This window comes from Lepidochelys kempii, chromosome 3 (assembly GCF_965140265.1).
Source record: "Lepidochelys kempii isolate rLepKem1 chromosome 3, rLepKem1.hap2, whole genome shotgun sequence".
Classification (NCBI taxonomy): Eukaryota; Metazoa; Chordata; order Testudines; family Cheloniidae; genus Lepidochelys; species Lepidochelys kempii.
The window spans coordinates 94122628-94141935 of NC_133258.1; positions in this window are offsets into that span (position 1 = coordinate 94122628).

Consider the following 19308-nt stretch of genomic DNA (forward strand, 5'->3'; position numbering starts at 1 on the left):
GGTGGTGGTTTATGCTCTTTAACAACCAAAACGGTACTGAAGATTCTGTGTTTTGATTAGTCGGTTAAGATAATTTGAGAATTGAGATCACAGTAATCCCATGTCCTTTACATTTCCCCAAGCCAGTGCATTCCCATTCTCTTAATTCAATGAAAACATAGTTTCTTTATTCAGGAGTCAAGCTTCAGAGGGGTAGCCGTGTTAGTCTGGATCTGTAAAAGTGGCAAAGAGTCCTGTGACACCTTATAGACTAACGGACATATTGGAGCATGAGCTTTCGTGGGTGAATACATGCATCCAATGAAGAGGGTATTCACCCACGAAAGCTCATGCTCCAATACGTCTGTTAGTCTATAAGGTGCCACAGGACTCTTTGCTGCTTTTATTCAGGAGTAATTTTCGATGGAACTTACATAAGAAGAGCCATACTGGGTCAGACCAAAGGTCCATCTAGCTCAGTATCTTGTCTCTGACAGTGACTGGTGCCAGATGCTTTAGAGGGGAATTAACAGATCAGGGATTGAGTGATCCATCCCATTGCCCAGTCCCAATTTCTGCAAATTCAGGGACACCTGGAGCAGGTGGTTGTGCCCTGACCATCTTGGCTCATAGCCACTAATGGTCCCATCCTCCATTAACTTATCAAATTCTTTTTTGAACTCTGTTCTACTTTTGGCTTCCACTGGCAATGAATTCCACAGGTTGACTGTGCATTGTAGGAAGAAGTATTTCCTCTTGTTTACTTTAAACTTGCTGCCTATTAGTTTCATCAGGTGGTTCCTATGTCTTCTGTTATGCAAAGGGGTAAATAACCATTCCTAATTCATTTTCTCCACACCAGTCCTGATTTTACAGATCTCTATCATATCCCCCTTAATTAGTTGTCTCTTCTCTAAGATGAAGAATCTCAGTCTTTTTAATCCTTCTATGGAAGCTATTCCATACCCCTCATCTTTTTCATTTCCTTTTCCTATTCCAATATATCTTTGTTGAGGTGGGTCGACCAGAACCTCACTCAGTATTCAAGGTATGGGCATACTATGGATTTCTGTAGTGGCATTATGATATTTTCTGACGTATGTCTCCCTTTCCTAATGGTCCCTAACATTCTGTAAGCCTTTTTGTCTGCTGCTGCACATTGAGCAAATGTTTTCAGAGAATTATCCATGATGACACCAAGATCTCTTTCTTGAGCTAATTTAGATCCCATCAAGCCCCCTTGACAGTTCAATATATATTTCAGTTGAGGGTTTTTTTTTTTGCTTGTTGACATCCTCATTTTGTGATATGTTGAATCCAGAAGGATTCTTTTGTTTTGGATTTTAATTTCAATCATGGAGTCATTTTAAAACGGAAAGCCAGTGTGTGTGTGTGTGTGTGTGAGAGAGAGAGAGAGAGGCTACCATCAACTGAAAGAAAGTGTTACGAGAGAACTGGATTTGACATGACCTGCAGCTATCTTGTGCACTTAGCCACCATAAGCTGAAAGCGAGGACATGATGTAGCAAGGAAGAATTTGGTCTTGCTTAGACAGACAAAAACAGCTGCACAGTTGCAGTATTACTAACACAGATAGCTGACCTTAAGCCTGGGTGTCTGTAATTATAAGTTTCTTACTTCAGTTGCTTTACTGGTATGTAGAAATTATGAGTTCTTTGCTGTTGCTAGGGAAATGGTCAGCTTATTAGAAGTTACTTTGAGTTATTATTTGTTTTGAGTTACTTATTAAAAGATTAATTGGAAAGAGTTTGGATTTTCTATGAGCAAGAAGACACCAACAATCTCCCCAGCAGCTCAGAGGAAGGCTCACCACCAGAAATCTGCTGCTCCCACTCAGCACCACCTCAGACTTTCGGTAACTATATTCTATGGTTCTCTAGACTATTGCTACGTTAGATGTGTGCTTTGAACTCAATAAACACAAGTATTTGGGGGTGGAACCGCTCTTGTGTGTACCAATCATTTATTAGACGGAGGTGCTGTGTACCCTGCTGATTTATTTTCTTATACAACCTGGAAAACAGAGACTAGTTGCCAGAGCTTTGGGTTCAGATAACCCTGGGTAACAAAGGAACCATTTTTGTATAATATAAGCATCAACTCCCATTAGGACTCAAGACCATAAGATGAGGAAGGGGAAGACCATGGGAACTAATACTTATTCTGCACTTGGCTTAAGCCTACAATCAGTAACTTAATGAATAAAACTCACCATTTCGATCTGGTTTAGGTGGTTATTACTATGTCTCTTGAGGCTTGAAAAATCCACATCCTTGAATGACATAGTTAAGTTGACCTAACCCCCAGTGTAGACAGTGCTAGGTCAATGGGAGAATTCTCCCAGCTACTGCCTCCTGGGGAGGTGGAGTACCAACGCTGACGGGAGACTTCCCTTTGGTGTAAGTAGTGTCTTCACTGAAGTGCTACAGTAGCACAGCTGCAGCGGTGCAGTGTTTGAAGTGTAGACAAGCCATTAGTTACGAATCACATGAAATCCACTTTGGGCCATTTTACCATAAGTGTTTCAATAGATGCGTCACATCTTGGCTCATAAATAATTTTGTTTCTTTTGTTCTTAGGCTGCTAGAACTGCAAAGCCTGGCAGTTCAGTTATAAATGAAACAAATCCCAACTATTGGAAAGAACATACTGATGGCAAAGAAAAGTCTGCCTCATGACCCAGACAGAACAAATGCTCATTAGTCAGCTCTATTAGAACAATGTATAAAGCTTCTGAGAGTGAAGGTGGCCTCGCTTAAGACTTTTTGACTCAGGCTGCTTTGTCAATTTAGGTCAACAGCTCTGCTAGTAAGGCTAATAGCAGTATGTCTCCAGGCGTTGTCAGTCTGGCACTTTGATCTTGACAGAGCAGCTGAACGATATGCAAGAAAAAAGGGGAGTTGGGAGGGGGAGATCGAATCTCTGTTGAAAAGCAGCAGTCAAAAGACATTGTCTCAAGAAAATTTCTCAGTTGCAAGAAACCTAGCACAGCTTGAACCATTTCCCTGAATTATTTAACTGGTGAAAAATACACCAAAAACCTCCTTCAATAGAAAAGTTAAAGTGCACGTGATGTGCATGTTCAACAAAATTAGGTAATTGGAGGTTTATTTGCTGAATGTCCTAAATAATAAGCAGGAAACCCAAGAAGAAGGTTACAATGTAATAGCTTAAGGGAAAGGTTAAAGTGATCTGGATGGCCCCACACTGAAGAGTGGAAAAAATAAACCATTTTGATGAAAAACGGATGCCATGTCATTGCTCAGGTTGAGTGAGTAGACGTGAACCTATCAAATAATGACTTAATTACAGAGACCCATAACATTAAAAGAATTGAATGATTGACCGTATCATGTTACGTCTGCAAAACTATCCAGATTTACAGAGGGTCATTACTGAACCACTATGCTGGAATAGATTTAGTAGTGCGTGCTGGGAAACCTACTTTAGCTGTCTGAGATATCTATTGTCTGGACTCAGAAACAGCGTGATCCAGTGGACAGAGCATTTCACTGGGAGTCAGGAGACCTGTTTGGGTTTTTTTAATTCTTGATTCTACCACTGCCCTGCTGTATGACCTCGGGCAAATCTCTTCATCTTTCTGTGCCTCAATTTCCTATGTGTGAAATCATGCTTTCTTTTGAAAAGCACTGAGATCTACAGATAAAATTGTTCTCAATGAATTACTAACACCTCGAAAATATGATTAAGGGAAGAATAATTAGAGATATTTACAAGTGTGTAAAGGTGACATTGGCACAGTTTAGGATTGGCGATCTTACATGAAACCTAAATAGTTTGTATGTCACAGGACTATTTTTAAAAGTGTATGCTTGTAAGAATCTTATGAAACTATCCACTTTGCAATAATGTATATTCTTAAAGCTTTCTTGCATACAGAAAATGATGGTTATTGCAGAGCAACCTGAATTGTTCAAGTACCAGAAAGAACATGAGCAGCTGATGAAAGAACTGAATGTATGGACAGAAGGTGGGTGACGTAATAGCTTTCATTGGACGAACTTCTGTTGGAGAGAGAGCAAGACATGCTTTCAAGCCACATAATGCTCTTCTTCAGGTCTGTATAGGGGTATCAGGCATCAGATGTAGGTATAAAACTCAAAGGAAACCAGCCTGGAATAACAATATTCAATTAACCATACTGGTGAATGCATCGTTACTGTTTTTACAAAACTTCTGACAGGTTTTCTTTATTCTCCCTGTTCTCCTTCTAAAATTAGATACAGAGAGCTAGGTTGCAACTGGCTTTAATGAAGTTGTACAGGGGAGAAAAGAGGTATGGGTGCTCTCCCACCTCCCTGCAAAGCCTATCCAGATTGCCATTGTGTGGTTGGGATAGGAAACAGGCTCAACAGGGCTCCTTCTTCCCCACTCTCCCTGTAGGTGGGTGGAAAACAGGAGAGGAAGGGAGTGCCTTGGCTCCACTCACCAATAAGTTTAACAGCTGAGCTGGTTCAGAGTGGAGGGAAGTGGACATGTTGCTCCCTATGAAAAGGCAATCAGAACTCCCTCCCCCAGAACAGGGAAGCTAGGAAAGGAATGGTAACTCTGAAAGTCACATTCCTTCTTTGGACTATTCTTGGGGCAGTGCAGCCCTCAGACAGGGTGAGATATGGGATGTTAAGTCTCAGACAAGCCAAGTATGAGGTAGAAACATCATTAGGTCATCTCATCCACCCCTCAAGGGCCAATGCAGGAGTGTCTCCTATTCTATCCATCCTTACATGTGTCAAGCAATGAGGCTCTTATTACTTTGGGGGAGATAGTTGTATTGTCTGATAAATCTCACCATTAGGTATTTTTCCTTGATATTCCCTTTACACTTTAACTATATTCTAACAGTGAACCAAAGAAAGGTTTGGCATGTGTAAACAAAATTGAGCGATTGCAGTTTGATATACCCTTGGGTGATGGAACTCAAGATCTCCCAATAGCAAGGTCAAATGCAAAATGTTTTAGTTCTTCATTTAAAGACATCCCAACTGCTGTATAAGGGGATAAATATGAAGACTTTCCACTCTGTCTGAGAACATCAAGATGAATCAGAAGCCAGACTCGTTTGACCTTGGAGGCTGCTCAAGAAGATACATCCTTCATACAAATGAACAATCTTTTCCTGGCAGTATGACATTGTTGTCTGTTTCACATGATATACTGGTTTCCTATGTCATATTTAAGTGCCTTCAAAAAGTTATATTAGTGCTAGTGTGGCTTGATATTTGTACAGTAACTGGCTGTGTCACTTCTGTTAATACTCTCTCAGGAAGCCAAATAAATGGTGCCAAAGAAGAGTCAGAATTTGCTATAGTATATTACATTATTTTACAAACATATAATGAAACAAATAAAACAAAAATGTGTCAATGTCAACACAAGGAATGGATAATAGGAAATATACCTATGACTATTCAAATATCTTCTCTATCTGTACAGGACTCCTATTCTTAAGAAAGGAAAAAAAGTGTGATCCGGGTAACTACAGGCCTGTTAGTTTGACATCTGTAGTATGCAAGGTCTTGGAAAAAATTTTGAAGGAGAAAGTAGTTAAGGACATTGAGGTTAATGGTAAATGGGACAAAATACAACATGGTTTTACAAAAGGTAGATCGTGCCAAACCAACCTAATCTCCTTCTTTGAGAAAGTAACAGATTTTTTAGACAAAGGAAACACAGTGGATCTAATTTACCTAGATTTCTATAAGGTGTTTGATACTGTGCCACATAGGGAGTTTTTAGTTAAATTGGAAAAGATATGGGGATCAATATGAAAATTGAAAGGTGGATAAGGAATTGGTTAACAGGGAGACTACAGTGGGTCCTACTGAAAGGTGAACTGTCAGACTGGAGGGAGGTTACCAGTGGAGTTCATCAGGGATCAGTTTTGGGACCAATCTTATTTAATCTTTTTATTACTGACTTCAGCACAAAAAGTGGGAGAGTGCTAATAAAGTTTGCGGATGATACAAAGCTCGGAGGTATTGCCAATTTAGAGAAGGACTGGGAAATCATACAGGAAGATTTGGATGACCCTGTAAACTGAAGTAATAGTAATAGGATGAAATTTAATAGTGAGAAGTGTAAGGTTATGCATTTAGGGATTAATAACAAGAATTTTAGTGATAAACTGGGGATGCATCAATTAGAAGTGACGGAGGAGGAGAAGGACCTAAGAGTATTGGTTGATCATAGGATAACTATGAGCCGCCAATGTGATATGGCCATGAAAAAAGCTAATGCGGCCTTGGGATGCATCAGGCTAGGTGTTTATAGTAGAGATAAGAAGGTTTTAGTACCGTTATACAAGGCACTGGTGAGACCTCACCTGGAATGCTGTGTGCAGTTCTGGTCTCCTCTGTTTAAGAAGGATGAATTCAAACTGGAACAGGTACAGAGAAGGGCTACTAGGATGATCCGAGCAATGGAAAACCTGTCTCATGAAAGGAGACTCAAGGAGCTTGGCTTGTTTAGCCTAACTAAAAGAAGGTTGAGGGGAGATATGATTGCTCTCTATAAATATATCAGAGGGATAAATACCGGAGAGGGAGAGGAATTATTTAAGCTCAGCACCAATGTGGACCCAAGAACAAATGGATATGAACTGGTCATTGGGAAGTTTAGACTTGAAATTAGACGAAGGTTTCTAACCATCAGAGGAGTGAAATTTTGGAATAGCCTTCCAAGGGAAGCAGTGAGGGCAAAAGACCTATCTGGTTTTAAGATTAAACTCGATAAGTTTATGGAGGAGATGGTATGATGGGATAACATGATTTTGGTAATTAATTGATCTTTAAATATTCATGGTAAATAGGCCCAATGGCCTGTGATGGGATGTTCGATGGGGTGGGATCTGAGTTGTTACAGAAAATTCTTTCCTGGGTATCTAGCTGGTGAATCTTGCTCATATGCTCAGGGTTTAGCTGATCGCCATATTTGGGGTCAGGAAGGAATTTTCCTCCAGGGCAGATTGGAAGAGGCCCTGGAGGTTTTTCACCTTCCTCTGTAGCATGGGGCATGGGACATTTGCTGGAGGATTCTCTCTCCTTGAAGTCTTTAAACCACAATTTAAGGACTTCAATAGCTCAGACACAGGTGAGAGGTTTTTTGCAGGAGTGGGTGGGTGAGATTCTGTGGCCTGCGTTGTGCAGGTCAGACTAGATGATCATAATGGTCCCGTCTGACCTTAGTATCTATGACTTTTGCTAATAAATACTCCAAGAGAGGTGAGTTACCCATTACTGTGACAGTTACCTGTCTGTAGATCAGAAATGGCCCTGAACTAATCCTCTGGATCCGAACATCCCTGGATTTTAGAAAAATATGAATCTGTACTGCGGGTCAAATTTTGCAAGACAGCCATAGCTTTATAATAAGATAGATCAACCAGCTAATTCAAACAATTTAATCCAAATCCAGATAGGTATATGTATTTTTTGACTTGAGCCTGTCTCTACTCTGGAGGTGTGATGTCTTGCTTCAAGAGTGAAAAGAGTCGTGGTGCATCAATAGAAGCATTACTATGAGAGTGACACAGCAGTGACACTTGAGCTAAGGTTAGAATAATAGAATTGTAGGACTGAAAGGGACCTCGAGAGTCTTCTAGGCAGGCAGCAGCGTGCCATTAAAAATTGGCTCGCTTGCCGTGTTTGGCACGCATGCCAGAGGTTGCCGACTCCTGATCTAGACCATCCCTGACAGTTTGTCTAACCTGTTCTTAAAACTCTCCAGTGATGGCTATTCCACAACCTTCCTAGGCAATTTATTCCAGTGCTTAACCACCCTGACAGGAAGTTTTTCCTAATGTCCAACATAAATGGCCCTTGCTGCAATTTAAACCCATTGCTTCTTGTCCTATCCTCAGAGAACAAATTTTCTCCTCCTTGTAATAACCTTTTATGTACTTGAAAACTGTTATCTCCCCTCTAGTCTTCTTCAGCCTAAAGAAACCCATTTTTTCCAATCTTCCCGCATAGGTCATGTTTCCTACACCTTTAATAATTTGTGTTGCTCTTCTCTGGACTTTCTCCAATTTGTCCACATCTTTCCTGAAACGTGGTGTCCAGAACTGGACACAATACTCCAGTTGAGGCCTAATCAGTGTGGAGTAGAGTGGAAGAATTACTTCTCGTGTCTTCCTTACAACAGTCCTGCTAATACATCCCAGAATGATGTTTGCTTTTTTTTTTTGCAGCAGTGTTACACTATTGACTTATATTTAGCTTGTGGTCCACTATGACCCCAGATCCCTTTCTGCAGTGTTCCTTCCTTGGCAGTCATTTCCCATTTTGTATGTGTGCAACTGATTGGTCCTTCCTAAGTTGAGTACTTCTATTTAAAGATTGACCATTCTAAATTCTCTAAAATCAACATGTTTGGTTGGCTTCCTATGAAATTTGGTGTGCCTCAGGGGATGCAGAGTATGGATAGTGACCCAGATTTGGGATCCTTTGAGCTGGAGGTTGCAGAGATATAAGCCCTGGAAAAAAAGAGCCATTTTAAAAAATGTTTCAAAGTGGGTTTCTTTTTGCCCAGAGCTAGAGACTATTGCAGGTCAAAATGGTCTCACTCAATCTGTCAAGATTTATCCAAAGTAGTGCATGGCACCACTACATCTTTGGGGGAATTAAAATGAGAATGGTATTTCAGAAAATGTACATTTATTTACAGTGAGCATGGGCCAATGAAGAAAATGGCTAGAGGGTTTCAAACCCCTCCAGTTTATATGCTTTAAATAAGTGGTTCTTAACCTATTTAACATTGTGGGCTGCATATGCAGGTTGAGAACCACAGTGTGCCCACTTTTCCTCCCCAGACTCCTCCTCCCCAGACCCCTATGTCCAGGACCCCTCCACAGAGTGGGGCCAGGAGCGGAGCCCTGGACAGGGGGATGGGTGGCAGGGACGCGGGACCCCACTGTGCGGGAACCTTGATCCTGGACCTCGCTGCACATGGTCGGGTGGCAGCCTGGACCCTGACCCCGCGGGGCTGGCTGGCAGACTCAACCCCAGATCCTGCAGGGCCGGGCCGTAGCGGGATCACGTGCAGCCATGTGCCATGGGTTGAGAACTGTTGCTTTAAACCTTGACTCTTGTAAGTGCTATAAAAACTGAATGCTTACTCAGATTGCTTTGAAATTTGGTGCCTCCTCCTCCTCCTCGCTATTGTAAAAATCTCAGTAATAGGCTAATTTAACAATTTCTGGTCAATCCATGAAATTGTGATTCATACAAGGCCTCACTCATGGGTGGCAATTTTATTTTGGGGAAAATATAATCAAAGTATTGGGAAGGAATGGACAGGTGAATGATTTCTGAGAGGGGAGCAGTATTAGGGGGCAGAGGAGCAGTGGAAGAGGGGTTAGGGGCTGCAGTAAGGGGAAGGGGTTATCAGGAAGGGATGGGAGAGAGGTTGTGTGCTCTGATGACAGAGGCATGGGGGTTAGGGGAGTGGAGAGGTGGGAAACAGGGAAGGAGGACATAGGATTGAGAGGCAGGGGAACTGAGGGAGAACGGGGCAGAAGCACCTGTCAGCCACACATTCTCCCCTCAGATGTGTGCACCCAGATCTTGGGGGCCCTTGCTCCTCTGGGTGCGTCTGAGACTCTCTTGTTGTCCCGAATGTGTGTCCCAGGATCTGGGAAACCTGTGCCCATTTACAGGAGTTGGTCCCCCTCCTTACCCTTCTCATGTGAGCTGGGGTAAGGGGGAGACATGCCCTTTTGGGAGAGTCTGAGCCTCCCCTACAAGCCCTTCATATGAGCCAGGATCTCAGGAAGTCCTGCCCCCTGGATGGGGGAGCTGAGAATGGGCATACTTCATGCTTGTCACAGGCTCTACAGCACTTAGGAGGGGGATGGGAACACCCACTGAGATGAATGGAACAGTTCACACATCTCAGAGCTGTTGTTTCAGGCAGTATTCATCCCCATGGGGTGTTCTCCCCATGAGGTTGTTAGAAAACACTATTTCACTAGGAGGGTGATGAAGCACTGGAATGGGTTACCTAGGGAGGTGGTGGAATCTCCATCCTTAGATGTTTTTAATACCTGGCTTGACAAAGCCCTGGTTGGGATGATTTAGTTGGGGATTAGGTCCTGCTTTCCGCAGGGGGTTGGACAAGATGACCTCCTGAGGTCTCTTACAACTCTAAGGGTATGTCTACACTACAAAATTAGGTTGAATTTATAGAAGTCGGTTTTTTAGAAATCAGTTTTATACATTCGAGTGTGTGTGTCCCCACAGAAAATGCTCTAAGTGCATTAAGTGCATTAACTCGGCAGAGCGCTTCCACAGTACCGAGGCAAGCGTCGACTTCCGGAGTGTTGCACTGAGGGTAGCTATCCCACAGTTCCTGCAGTCTCCGCTGCCCATTGAAATTCTGGGTTGAGATCCCAATGCCTGATGGGACTAAAACATTGTTGCGGGTGGTTCTGGGTACATATCGTCAGGCCCCCCTTCCCTCCCTCCCTCCGTGAAAGCAAGGGCAGACAATCGTTTCGCGCCTTTTTTCTTGAGTTACCTGTGCAGATGCCATACCACGGGAAGCATGGAGCCTGCTCAGATAACCGTCACCGTATGTCTCCTGGGTGCTGGCAGACGTGGTACTGCATTGCTACACAGCAGCATCAACCCATTTCCTTGTGGCAGCAGACAGTACAGTATGACTGGTAGCCGTCATCGTCATGTCTGAGGTGCTCCTGGCCAGGTCATTCTCTTTAGTCCTGCAGTCAGTCCTATTGAATCATCTTTTGGTGAGCAGGCAGGCGATACGGATTGCTAGCTGTCCTACTGTACCATCTTCTGCCAGGCAGGCAAGAGATGAGGATGGCTAGCAGTCCTACTGCACCATCTTCTGCCGAGCAGCCATGAGATGTGGATGGCTTGCAGTCCTTCTGCACCATCTGCTGCCAGCCAAAGATGTAAAAGATAGATGGAGTGGATCAAAACAAGAAATAGAACACATTTGTTTTGTACTCATTTGCTTTCCCCCCTCCCCCGTCTAGGGGACTCATTCCTCTAGGTCACACTGCAGTCACTCACAGAGAAGGTGCAGTGAGGTAAATCTAGCCATGTATCAATCAGAGGCCAGACCAACCTGCTTGTTCCAATAAGAACAATTACTTATGTGCACTATTTCTTATTGGAACCCTCCGTGAAGTCCTGCCTGAAATGCTCATTGATGTAAAGCCACCCCCTTTGTTGATTTTAATTCCCTGTAAGCCAACCCTGTAAGCCATGTCGTCAGTCGCCAGAGCAACGGCAGACAATCGTTCCGTGCCTTTTTTCTGTACGGACGCCATACCAAGGCAAGCATGGAGGCCGCTCAGCTCACTTTGGCAATTAGGAGCATATTAAACACCACACGCATTATCCAGCAGGATATGCAGCACCAGAACCTGGCAGAGCGATACCAGGCAAGGAGGCGACGTCAACACGGTCACGTGAGTGATCAGGACATGGACACAGATTTCTCTGAAAGCATGGGCCCTGCCAATGCATGCATCATGGTGCTAATGGGGCAGGTTCATGCTGTGGAACGCCGATTCTGGGCTTGGGAAACAAGCACAGACTGGTGGGACCGCATAGTGTTGCAGGTCTGGGATGATTCCCAGTGGCTGCGAAACTTTCGCGTGCGTAAGGGCACTTTCATGGAACATTGTGACTTGCTTTCCCCTGCCCTGAAGCACATGAATGCCAAGATGAGAGCAGCCATCACAGGTGAGAAGCGAGTGGCAATAGCCCTGTGGAAGCTTGCAACGCCAGACAGCTACTGGTCAGTTGGGAATCAATTTGGAGTGGGCAAATCTACTGTGGGGGCTGCTGTGATGCAAGTAGCCCACGCAATCAAAGATCTGCTGATATCAAGGGTAGTGACCCTGGGAAATGTGCAGGTCATAGTGGATGGCTTTGCTGCAATGGGATTCCCTAACTGTGGTGGGGCCATAAACGGAACCCATATCCCTAGCTTGGCACCGGAGCACCAAGCCGCCGAGTACATAAACCGCAAGGGGTACTTTTCAATAGTGCTGCAAGCTCTGGTGGATCACAAGGGACGTTTCGCCAACATCAGCATGGGATGGCCGGGAAAGGTACATGACGCTCGCATCTTCAGGAACTCTGGTCTGTTTCAAAAGCTGCAGGAAGGGACTTTATTCCCAGACCAGAAAATAACTGTTGGGGATGTTGAAATTATCCTTGGGGACCCAGCCTACCCCTTGATGCCATGGCTCATGAAGCTGTATACAGGCAGCCTGGACAGTAGTCAGGAGCTGTTCAACTACAGGCTGAGCAAGTGCAGAATGGTGGCAGAATGTGCATTTGGACGTTTAAAGGCGCGCTGGCGCAGTTTACTGACTCGCTTAGACCTCAGCGAAACCAATATTCCCACTGTTATTACTGCTTGCTGTGCGCTCCACAATATCTGTGAGAGTAAGGGGGAGACGTTTATGGCGGAGTGGGAGGTTGAAGCAAATCGCCTGGCTGCTGGTTACGTGCAGCCAGACACCAGGGCGGTTAGAAGAGCACAGGAGGGCGCAGTACGCATCAGAGAAGCTTTGAAAACCAGTTTCATGACTGGCCAGGCTACAGTGTGAAAGTTCTGTTTGTTTCTCCTTGCTGAAACCCCCTGCCCCTTGGTTCACTCTACTTCCCTGTAAGCTAACCACCCTCCCGTCCTCCCTTTGATCACCGCTTGCAGAGGCAATAAAGTCATTGTTGCTTCACATTCATGCATTCTTTATTCATTCATCACACAAATAGGGGGAAGACTACCAAGGTAGCCCAGGAGGGGTGGTGGAGGAGTGAAGGAAAATGCCACACAGCACTTAAAAATTTTACAACTTTAAAATTTATTGAATGCCAGACTTCTGTTTTTTGGGCAATCCTCTGTGGTGGAGTGGCTGGTTGGCCGGAGGCCCCCCCACCGCGTTCTTGGGCATCTGGGTGTGGAGGCTATGGAACTTGGGGAGGAGGGCGGTTGGTTACACAGGGGCTGTAGTGGCAGTCTGTGCTCCAGCTGCCTTTGCTACAGTTCAACCATACACTGGAGCATACTGGTTTGGTCCTCCATCAGCCTCAGCATTGAACCCTGCCTCCTCTCATCACGCTGCCGCCACATTTGAGCTTCAGTCCTGTCTTCAGCCCGCCACTTACACTCTTCAGCCCGCCACCTCTCCTCCCGGTCATTTTGTGCTTTCCTGCACTCTGACATTATTTGCCTCCACGCATTTGTCTGTGCTCTGTCAGTGTGGGAGGACAGCATGAGCTCAGAGAACATTTCATCTCGAGTGCGTTTTTTTTTTTTTTCTTTCTAAGCTTCACTAGCCTCTGGGAAGGAGAAGATCCTATGATCATTGAAACACATGCAGCTGGTGGAGAAAAAAAAAGGGACAGCGGTATTTAAAAAGACACATTTTATAAAACAGTGGCTACACTCTTTCAGGGTAAACTTTGCTGTTAACATTACATACATAGCACATGTGCTTTCGTTACAAGGTCGCATTTTGCCTCCCCCCACTGCGTGGCTACCCCCTCAACCTTCCCTCCTCCCCGTGGCTAACAGCGGGGAACATTTCTGTTCAGCCGCGGGCAAACAGCTCAGCAGGAACGGGCGCCTCTAAGTGTCCTCTGAAGAAAAGCACCCTATTTCAGCCAGGTGACCATGAATGATATCTCACTCTCCTGAGGATAACACAGAGAGATAAAGAACACCAGCAAACATACACTGCAATGCTTTGTTGTACAATGATTCCCGAGTACGTGTTACTGGCCTGGAGTGGTAAAGTGTCCTACCATGGAGGATGCAATAAGGCTGCCCTCCCCAGAAACCTTTTGCAAAGGCTTTGGGAGTACATCCAGGAGAGCCATGAATGCCAGGGCAAATTAATCCTTTTACATGCTTGCTTTTAAACCATGTATAGTATTTTAAAAGGTACACTCACTGGAGGTCCTTTCTCCGCCTGCTGGGTCCAGGAGGCAGCCTTGGGTGGGTTCGGGGGGCACTGGCTCCAGGTCCAGGGTGAGAAACAGTTCCTGGCTGTCGGGAAAAGCGGTTTCTCCGCTTGCTTGCTGTGAGCTATCTACAACCTCATCATCATCATCATCATCTTCTTCGTCCCCAAAACCTGCTTCCGTGTTGCCTCCATCTCCATTGAAGGAGTCAAACAACACGGCTGGGGTAGTGGTGGCTGAACCCCCTAAAATGGCATGCAGCTCATCATAGAAGCAGCATGTTTGGGGCTCTGACCCGGAGCGGCCGTTCGCCTCTCTGGTTTTCTGGTAGGCTTGCCTCAGCTCCTTAAGTTTCACGCGGCACTGCTTCGGGTCCCTGTTATGGCCTCTGTCCTTCATGCCCTGGGAGATTTTGACAAAGGTTTTGGCATTTCGAAAACTGGAACGGAGTTCTGATAGCACGGATTCCTCTCCCCATACAGCGATCAGACCCCGTACCTCCCGTTCAGTCCATGCTGGAGCTCTTTTGCGATTCTGGAACTCCATTATGGTCACCTCTGCTGATGAGCTCTGCATGGTCACCTGTAGCTTGCCTCGCTGGCCAAACAGGAAATGAGATTCAAAAGTTCGCGGTTCTTTTCCTGTTTACCTGGTCAGCGCATCTGAGTTGAGAGTGCTGTCCAGAGCGGTCACAATGGAGCACTCTGGGATAGCTCCTGGAGGCCAGTACCATCGAATTGTGTCCACAGTAGCCCAAATTCAACCCGGCAAGGCCGATTTAAGCACTAATCCACTTGTCAGGGGTGGAGTAAGGAAATCGATTTTAAGAGCCCTTCAAGTTGAAATAAAGGGCTTCAGCGTGTGGACGGGTGCAGGTTTAAATCGATTTAACGCTGCTAAATTCGACCTAAAGTCCTAGTGTAGACCAGGGCTAATCTTCTGTGATTCTCATTCAGCTGAGAACTTCTCATTGAGATGAATAGGCCACTTCACACCTTTCAGAGCCTCTGATGCTGCAGATGGATGGGTAGAGGAGCCCTTTCCCTCCATTGTCCCTCTATCCTTCCTGTTTAAAGAATGACGTATCCAAGCATAGATGACTGGTGCCTCCTGATATTTGGAGGACACAATGTAAAGGGGGACACATGTTAACCCCCACACCTCACCTCTGGGAGGAACTTCCAGCTTCACCTCCCTGGGCCAGGACAGCCAATCCTGCTGGCTCCTGGCCTGTTTCCCTCTCCATCCCAGCATATTTATGGCTTGTTCAGCCCCTCTCCCCAGCAGCCAGGTCCAGGTGGGGAACAGAGTGGGCAGGCCCCTGCCACCACCCCAGCTGGGTTCTTGCAGGCAACCACCACACTGCACAGAGCAGCAACCCAGAGCAGCCACCTTCAGCCAGCATGAGAAGCAGCTGGTCCCACCCTTTCCCCCTCCTCCCCATCCCAGACCTGTTTGCCAGGGACAGGAACGTGCCAGGGGGTGCAGGCATGGCAGGAGAAGAACAGAGCCCCTCTCCCTGTCCCTACCCCGCAGGGTGAGCAGAAATCTGGAAGGACACTTAACCCTACATGCCCCCCGCTACACTTCACTTATGCTGCCAAGTGCTCTAAAATCCACACTTTAGGGCTTTAGTTCAAATTAGCTACCCTCATGGGAATGCAGAGTAGGGTTAGTGAGGTCATTTGAGCCAGAGGTTCCAGAGACATAAGCCACAAGGTCCCCAGTCCCCTGCAGAGCTAGAGATCAAATTGTTGCTGTGATGCAGGTCAAATTGGCTTCAATTAGTCATTTTTTACCCAAGGTATCGCATGACACCCACTAAGTCTTTGGGGGACCCAAACTGTGAACAGTATTTAACAACATGTTCACTTCTTTGCTGGCGTATATGGGCAGTCTGGAAGGATGACAGTGCACATGTGCTAATAAAGAGAAAAACCCACGAGAGGAGTTCTATGCAGCTAATTTATGCTTACCTGCATAATTCAAGGAAATGTACCAATGCCTTTGCCCTGGTGACACCCTGCCACTGAAATGTCTAGTCTGAACCTTCCTACACCTATGCAAAAAAAAAGTAATAACTCATGTTGCTTACTACAAGTTGTCTGTTACAATGTGTTGTTATTTTATGGGGATGTTACTGGGAGCTGAATAGTCAGCAGCTGGTCTAACCAACATTTTTCTTATATTGGGTTGGAAGGAGCAAGAGGACTTTCTGTGTGAGGGTGGGATTGGGACAGAGGGATAGGGCAGTAGCCATGGAGGAGGTAGGAAATGAGAACACATTGTTCAAGAAAATTTATTTTACTAGACCCGAGGGTGGGATGAGTGGCAAAGAATCCACTTTCTGATCTTTGCGCAGATTACTGTGGTGTTTCCAAAGACACATAGCCTGAAGGTTTGGAAGTAACAGTGCAAGTACCATGACCACGGAGGGAAAAGAAATATGTGTGGTTTCTGGGTGTCTCCTGGATCATTAGATTGCAGGAGAGCATGGAGTACACTGTGATATGGGAACTGATTTTTGCCCACTCTTTGGCGTCTACCTGGTGACTTAAGAGGTTGTGATCTACCAGACATTGTGGTGATTCATTTTGAGGGGCTTGTTCAGGGCCTTATTCCTGATGTACACCTCATACAATCTATGACAGCAGATTTGTCCCGCATCAGAGATCTGCGTTCAGGCTCTGATAGTTTTTGCTGTTTTGGTTGAGTATCTGACGAATCACTACAGCGGCGATGTGAAAGCTAATAATAAGTATTGGAAGTACATTAACTGGGAAATTGGAGGGTTCCTGGATGACTGGAAAAAGAGTACTGTGTGGCATTCTTCCGCCCCCCCCCCCCCCCGCACACACACACCTGCTTTTTTTTGTCTTTTAACAGTATTAGATGGAATTCTGTGGGTGAGTGTGACTCAGTTGTAAAAGGAGGTGAATCACTTGTACATTTAAGCAACTATGGGGTTGGCAGACTATGTTTGTATCAATGGGCATTGCTGAAAGAGGGCAGAATTAAGGTTGCCTGGGCAACATTAGCTGTGTATTTCCTGGTTTTCCGAAGTTTGAGTTTTGCTTGACTTCATATTCTGCAAGGGGACAACATACCACCAAGCAACTTAATTCTGCATTAGCGTATTTTTTGTCAATGAATATAAACAAGCACAAGTCACTGAGACAAGCTGCAAGCCAAAGCAGGCACCGAGATGACAAATGTAGAAATGAAACACTAAAGCAAGCACCAATACACCAACTGGATTTTGAGGTTGCCTAACAAAAGCAAAGGGAAAAATGTAGCCGTGGTATCAGCATAGTTATACTAGTATAATCTCCCATGTGGACACTCTCTTTCTGATATAAAAGTGGCTTTTGTTAGCTCAGCTTAAACCCCTTCCCAAATGACATATGCTAAACTGACTAAAGTCCCTTTTATACTGGCATAAGAGTGTCTACATGGAGGGAAGCTAAATAGCAGTATAATTATCTAAGTTTAAATCACAGCTCATTGGGAGGGGATGGGAAGTGTTTAAAAAACACCCAACCACCTGGAGAACATGGAGCTCATACTTGAGGCTGAAAAACACTGACATAGGGATGTAAAAAAATAGCCAAGCATCAGATCTGTATGATCCAAGGCAGGCACTGAATCACCAACAAAAACTAGGCACGGAAGCCCGAACTGAAAACAGGTATCAAAGGGACTTGTAGGAGCACTTAAAGCTAAAGCCTCAGGAATTTAGGACTCTGGACCATAGCTGACTGGAAGGCATGGTGGGAACCAAGCAAGGACACATGACAAGTGACAGTAGAATGCTGAGAAAACCTGCTAGAGCAATAGCCACTGTTCTGCATCTCCTGCCAGGGAGCTTCTTCGCCAACTGTGGTCAAGAAATAACTGATGGAGGGGCACTTACACTCAGCAGGAGTGGTGCCTGATGATCCATACAAGGCTTGGTGTGTTCGGTACCCTTCTCCACCCCAATTCCCACACCATTCCTTTCCAAGGTCTCTCCCCTTGAGAACCAGGGGAGTTCCACCTTCTTGCAGTTAGAACCCAGGAGTCAGAATCCTGCACAGATGAGATCCTTAGGGAAAGAAACACTCAAAAATGTGAGGAAAAAATGTGTGTGTTTTTGGTGCAATGAGCAGAAGAATTCATTTCAATACTTCACCTGTGACATGGTCATCAGTCCTGTTACTCAGTGAAGTATAGGAATACGAGCAACATTTAAAAGAACTTGGATCAAGCTTAAACATCTTCATCCCGGTAATTAATAGCACGGACGATGTTGTGGCTAATTACAAATTGACGGGGTAATTAAAATGAATCATTCAGGGATGTAAAGGTCCATCTGAACATGATGAAAATATGATGATAAATTAAATGTAGGGTTGTTCATTAATCTCAGTTAACTCACGCGATTAACTCAAAAAAATTAATCACGATTAATAGCAGTTTTAATCGCACTGTTAAACAATAAAATACCAATTGAAATTTATTAAATACTTTGGATGTTGTCCTACATTTTCAAATATATTGATTTCAATTAAAACACAGAATACAAAGTGTACAGTGCTCACTTTTTTATTTTTTATTACAAATTTTTCACTGTTAAAATGACAAACAAATGAAATTGTATTTTTCAATTCACCTCATACTAATACTGTAGTGCAATCTCTTTATCATGAAAGTACAACTTACAAATGTAGATTTTTTTGTTACATAAGTGCACTCAAAAACAAAACAATGCAAAACTTAAGAGCCTACAAGGCCACTCAGTCCTACTTCACTAAGAGAAACAAGTTTGTTTACATTTATGGGAGATAATGCTGCCCTCTTCTTATTTACAATGTCATCTGAAAGGGAGAACAGGCATTCACATTGCACTTTTCTAGCCGGCATTGAAAGGTATTTATGTGCCTGATATGCTCAACATGCATATGCCTGATTCATGCTTTGACCACCGTTCCAGAGGACATGCTTCTGACTTATCTCTCCCTTTCCTAATGTACATACTGTTAAAAAAATGCGTTAACTAAATTGGTAACTGAACTCCTTGGAGGAGAATTGTATGTCTCCTGTTCCCTGGTTTTACCAGCATTCTACCATATATTTTGTGTTATGGTAGTCTCGGATGATGACTCAGCACCTTGTTTGATTTAAGAACACTTTCATTGCAGATTTGACAAAACGCAAAGAAGGTACCAATGTGAGATTTCTAAAGATAGCTACAGAACTCGACCCAAGGTTTAAGACTCTGAAGTGCCTTTCCAAATCTGAGAGAGGCGAGGTGCTGAGCATGCTTTCAGAAGTCTTAAAAAAGCAACACTCCTAAGCAGAA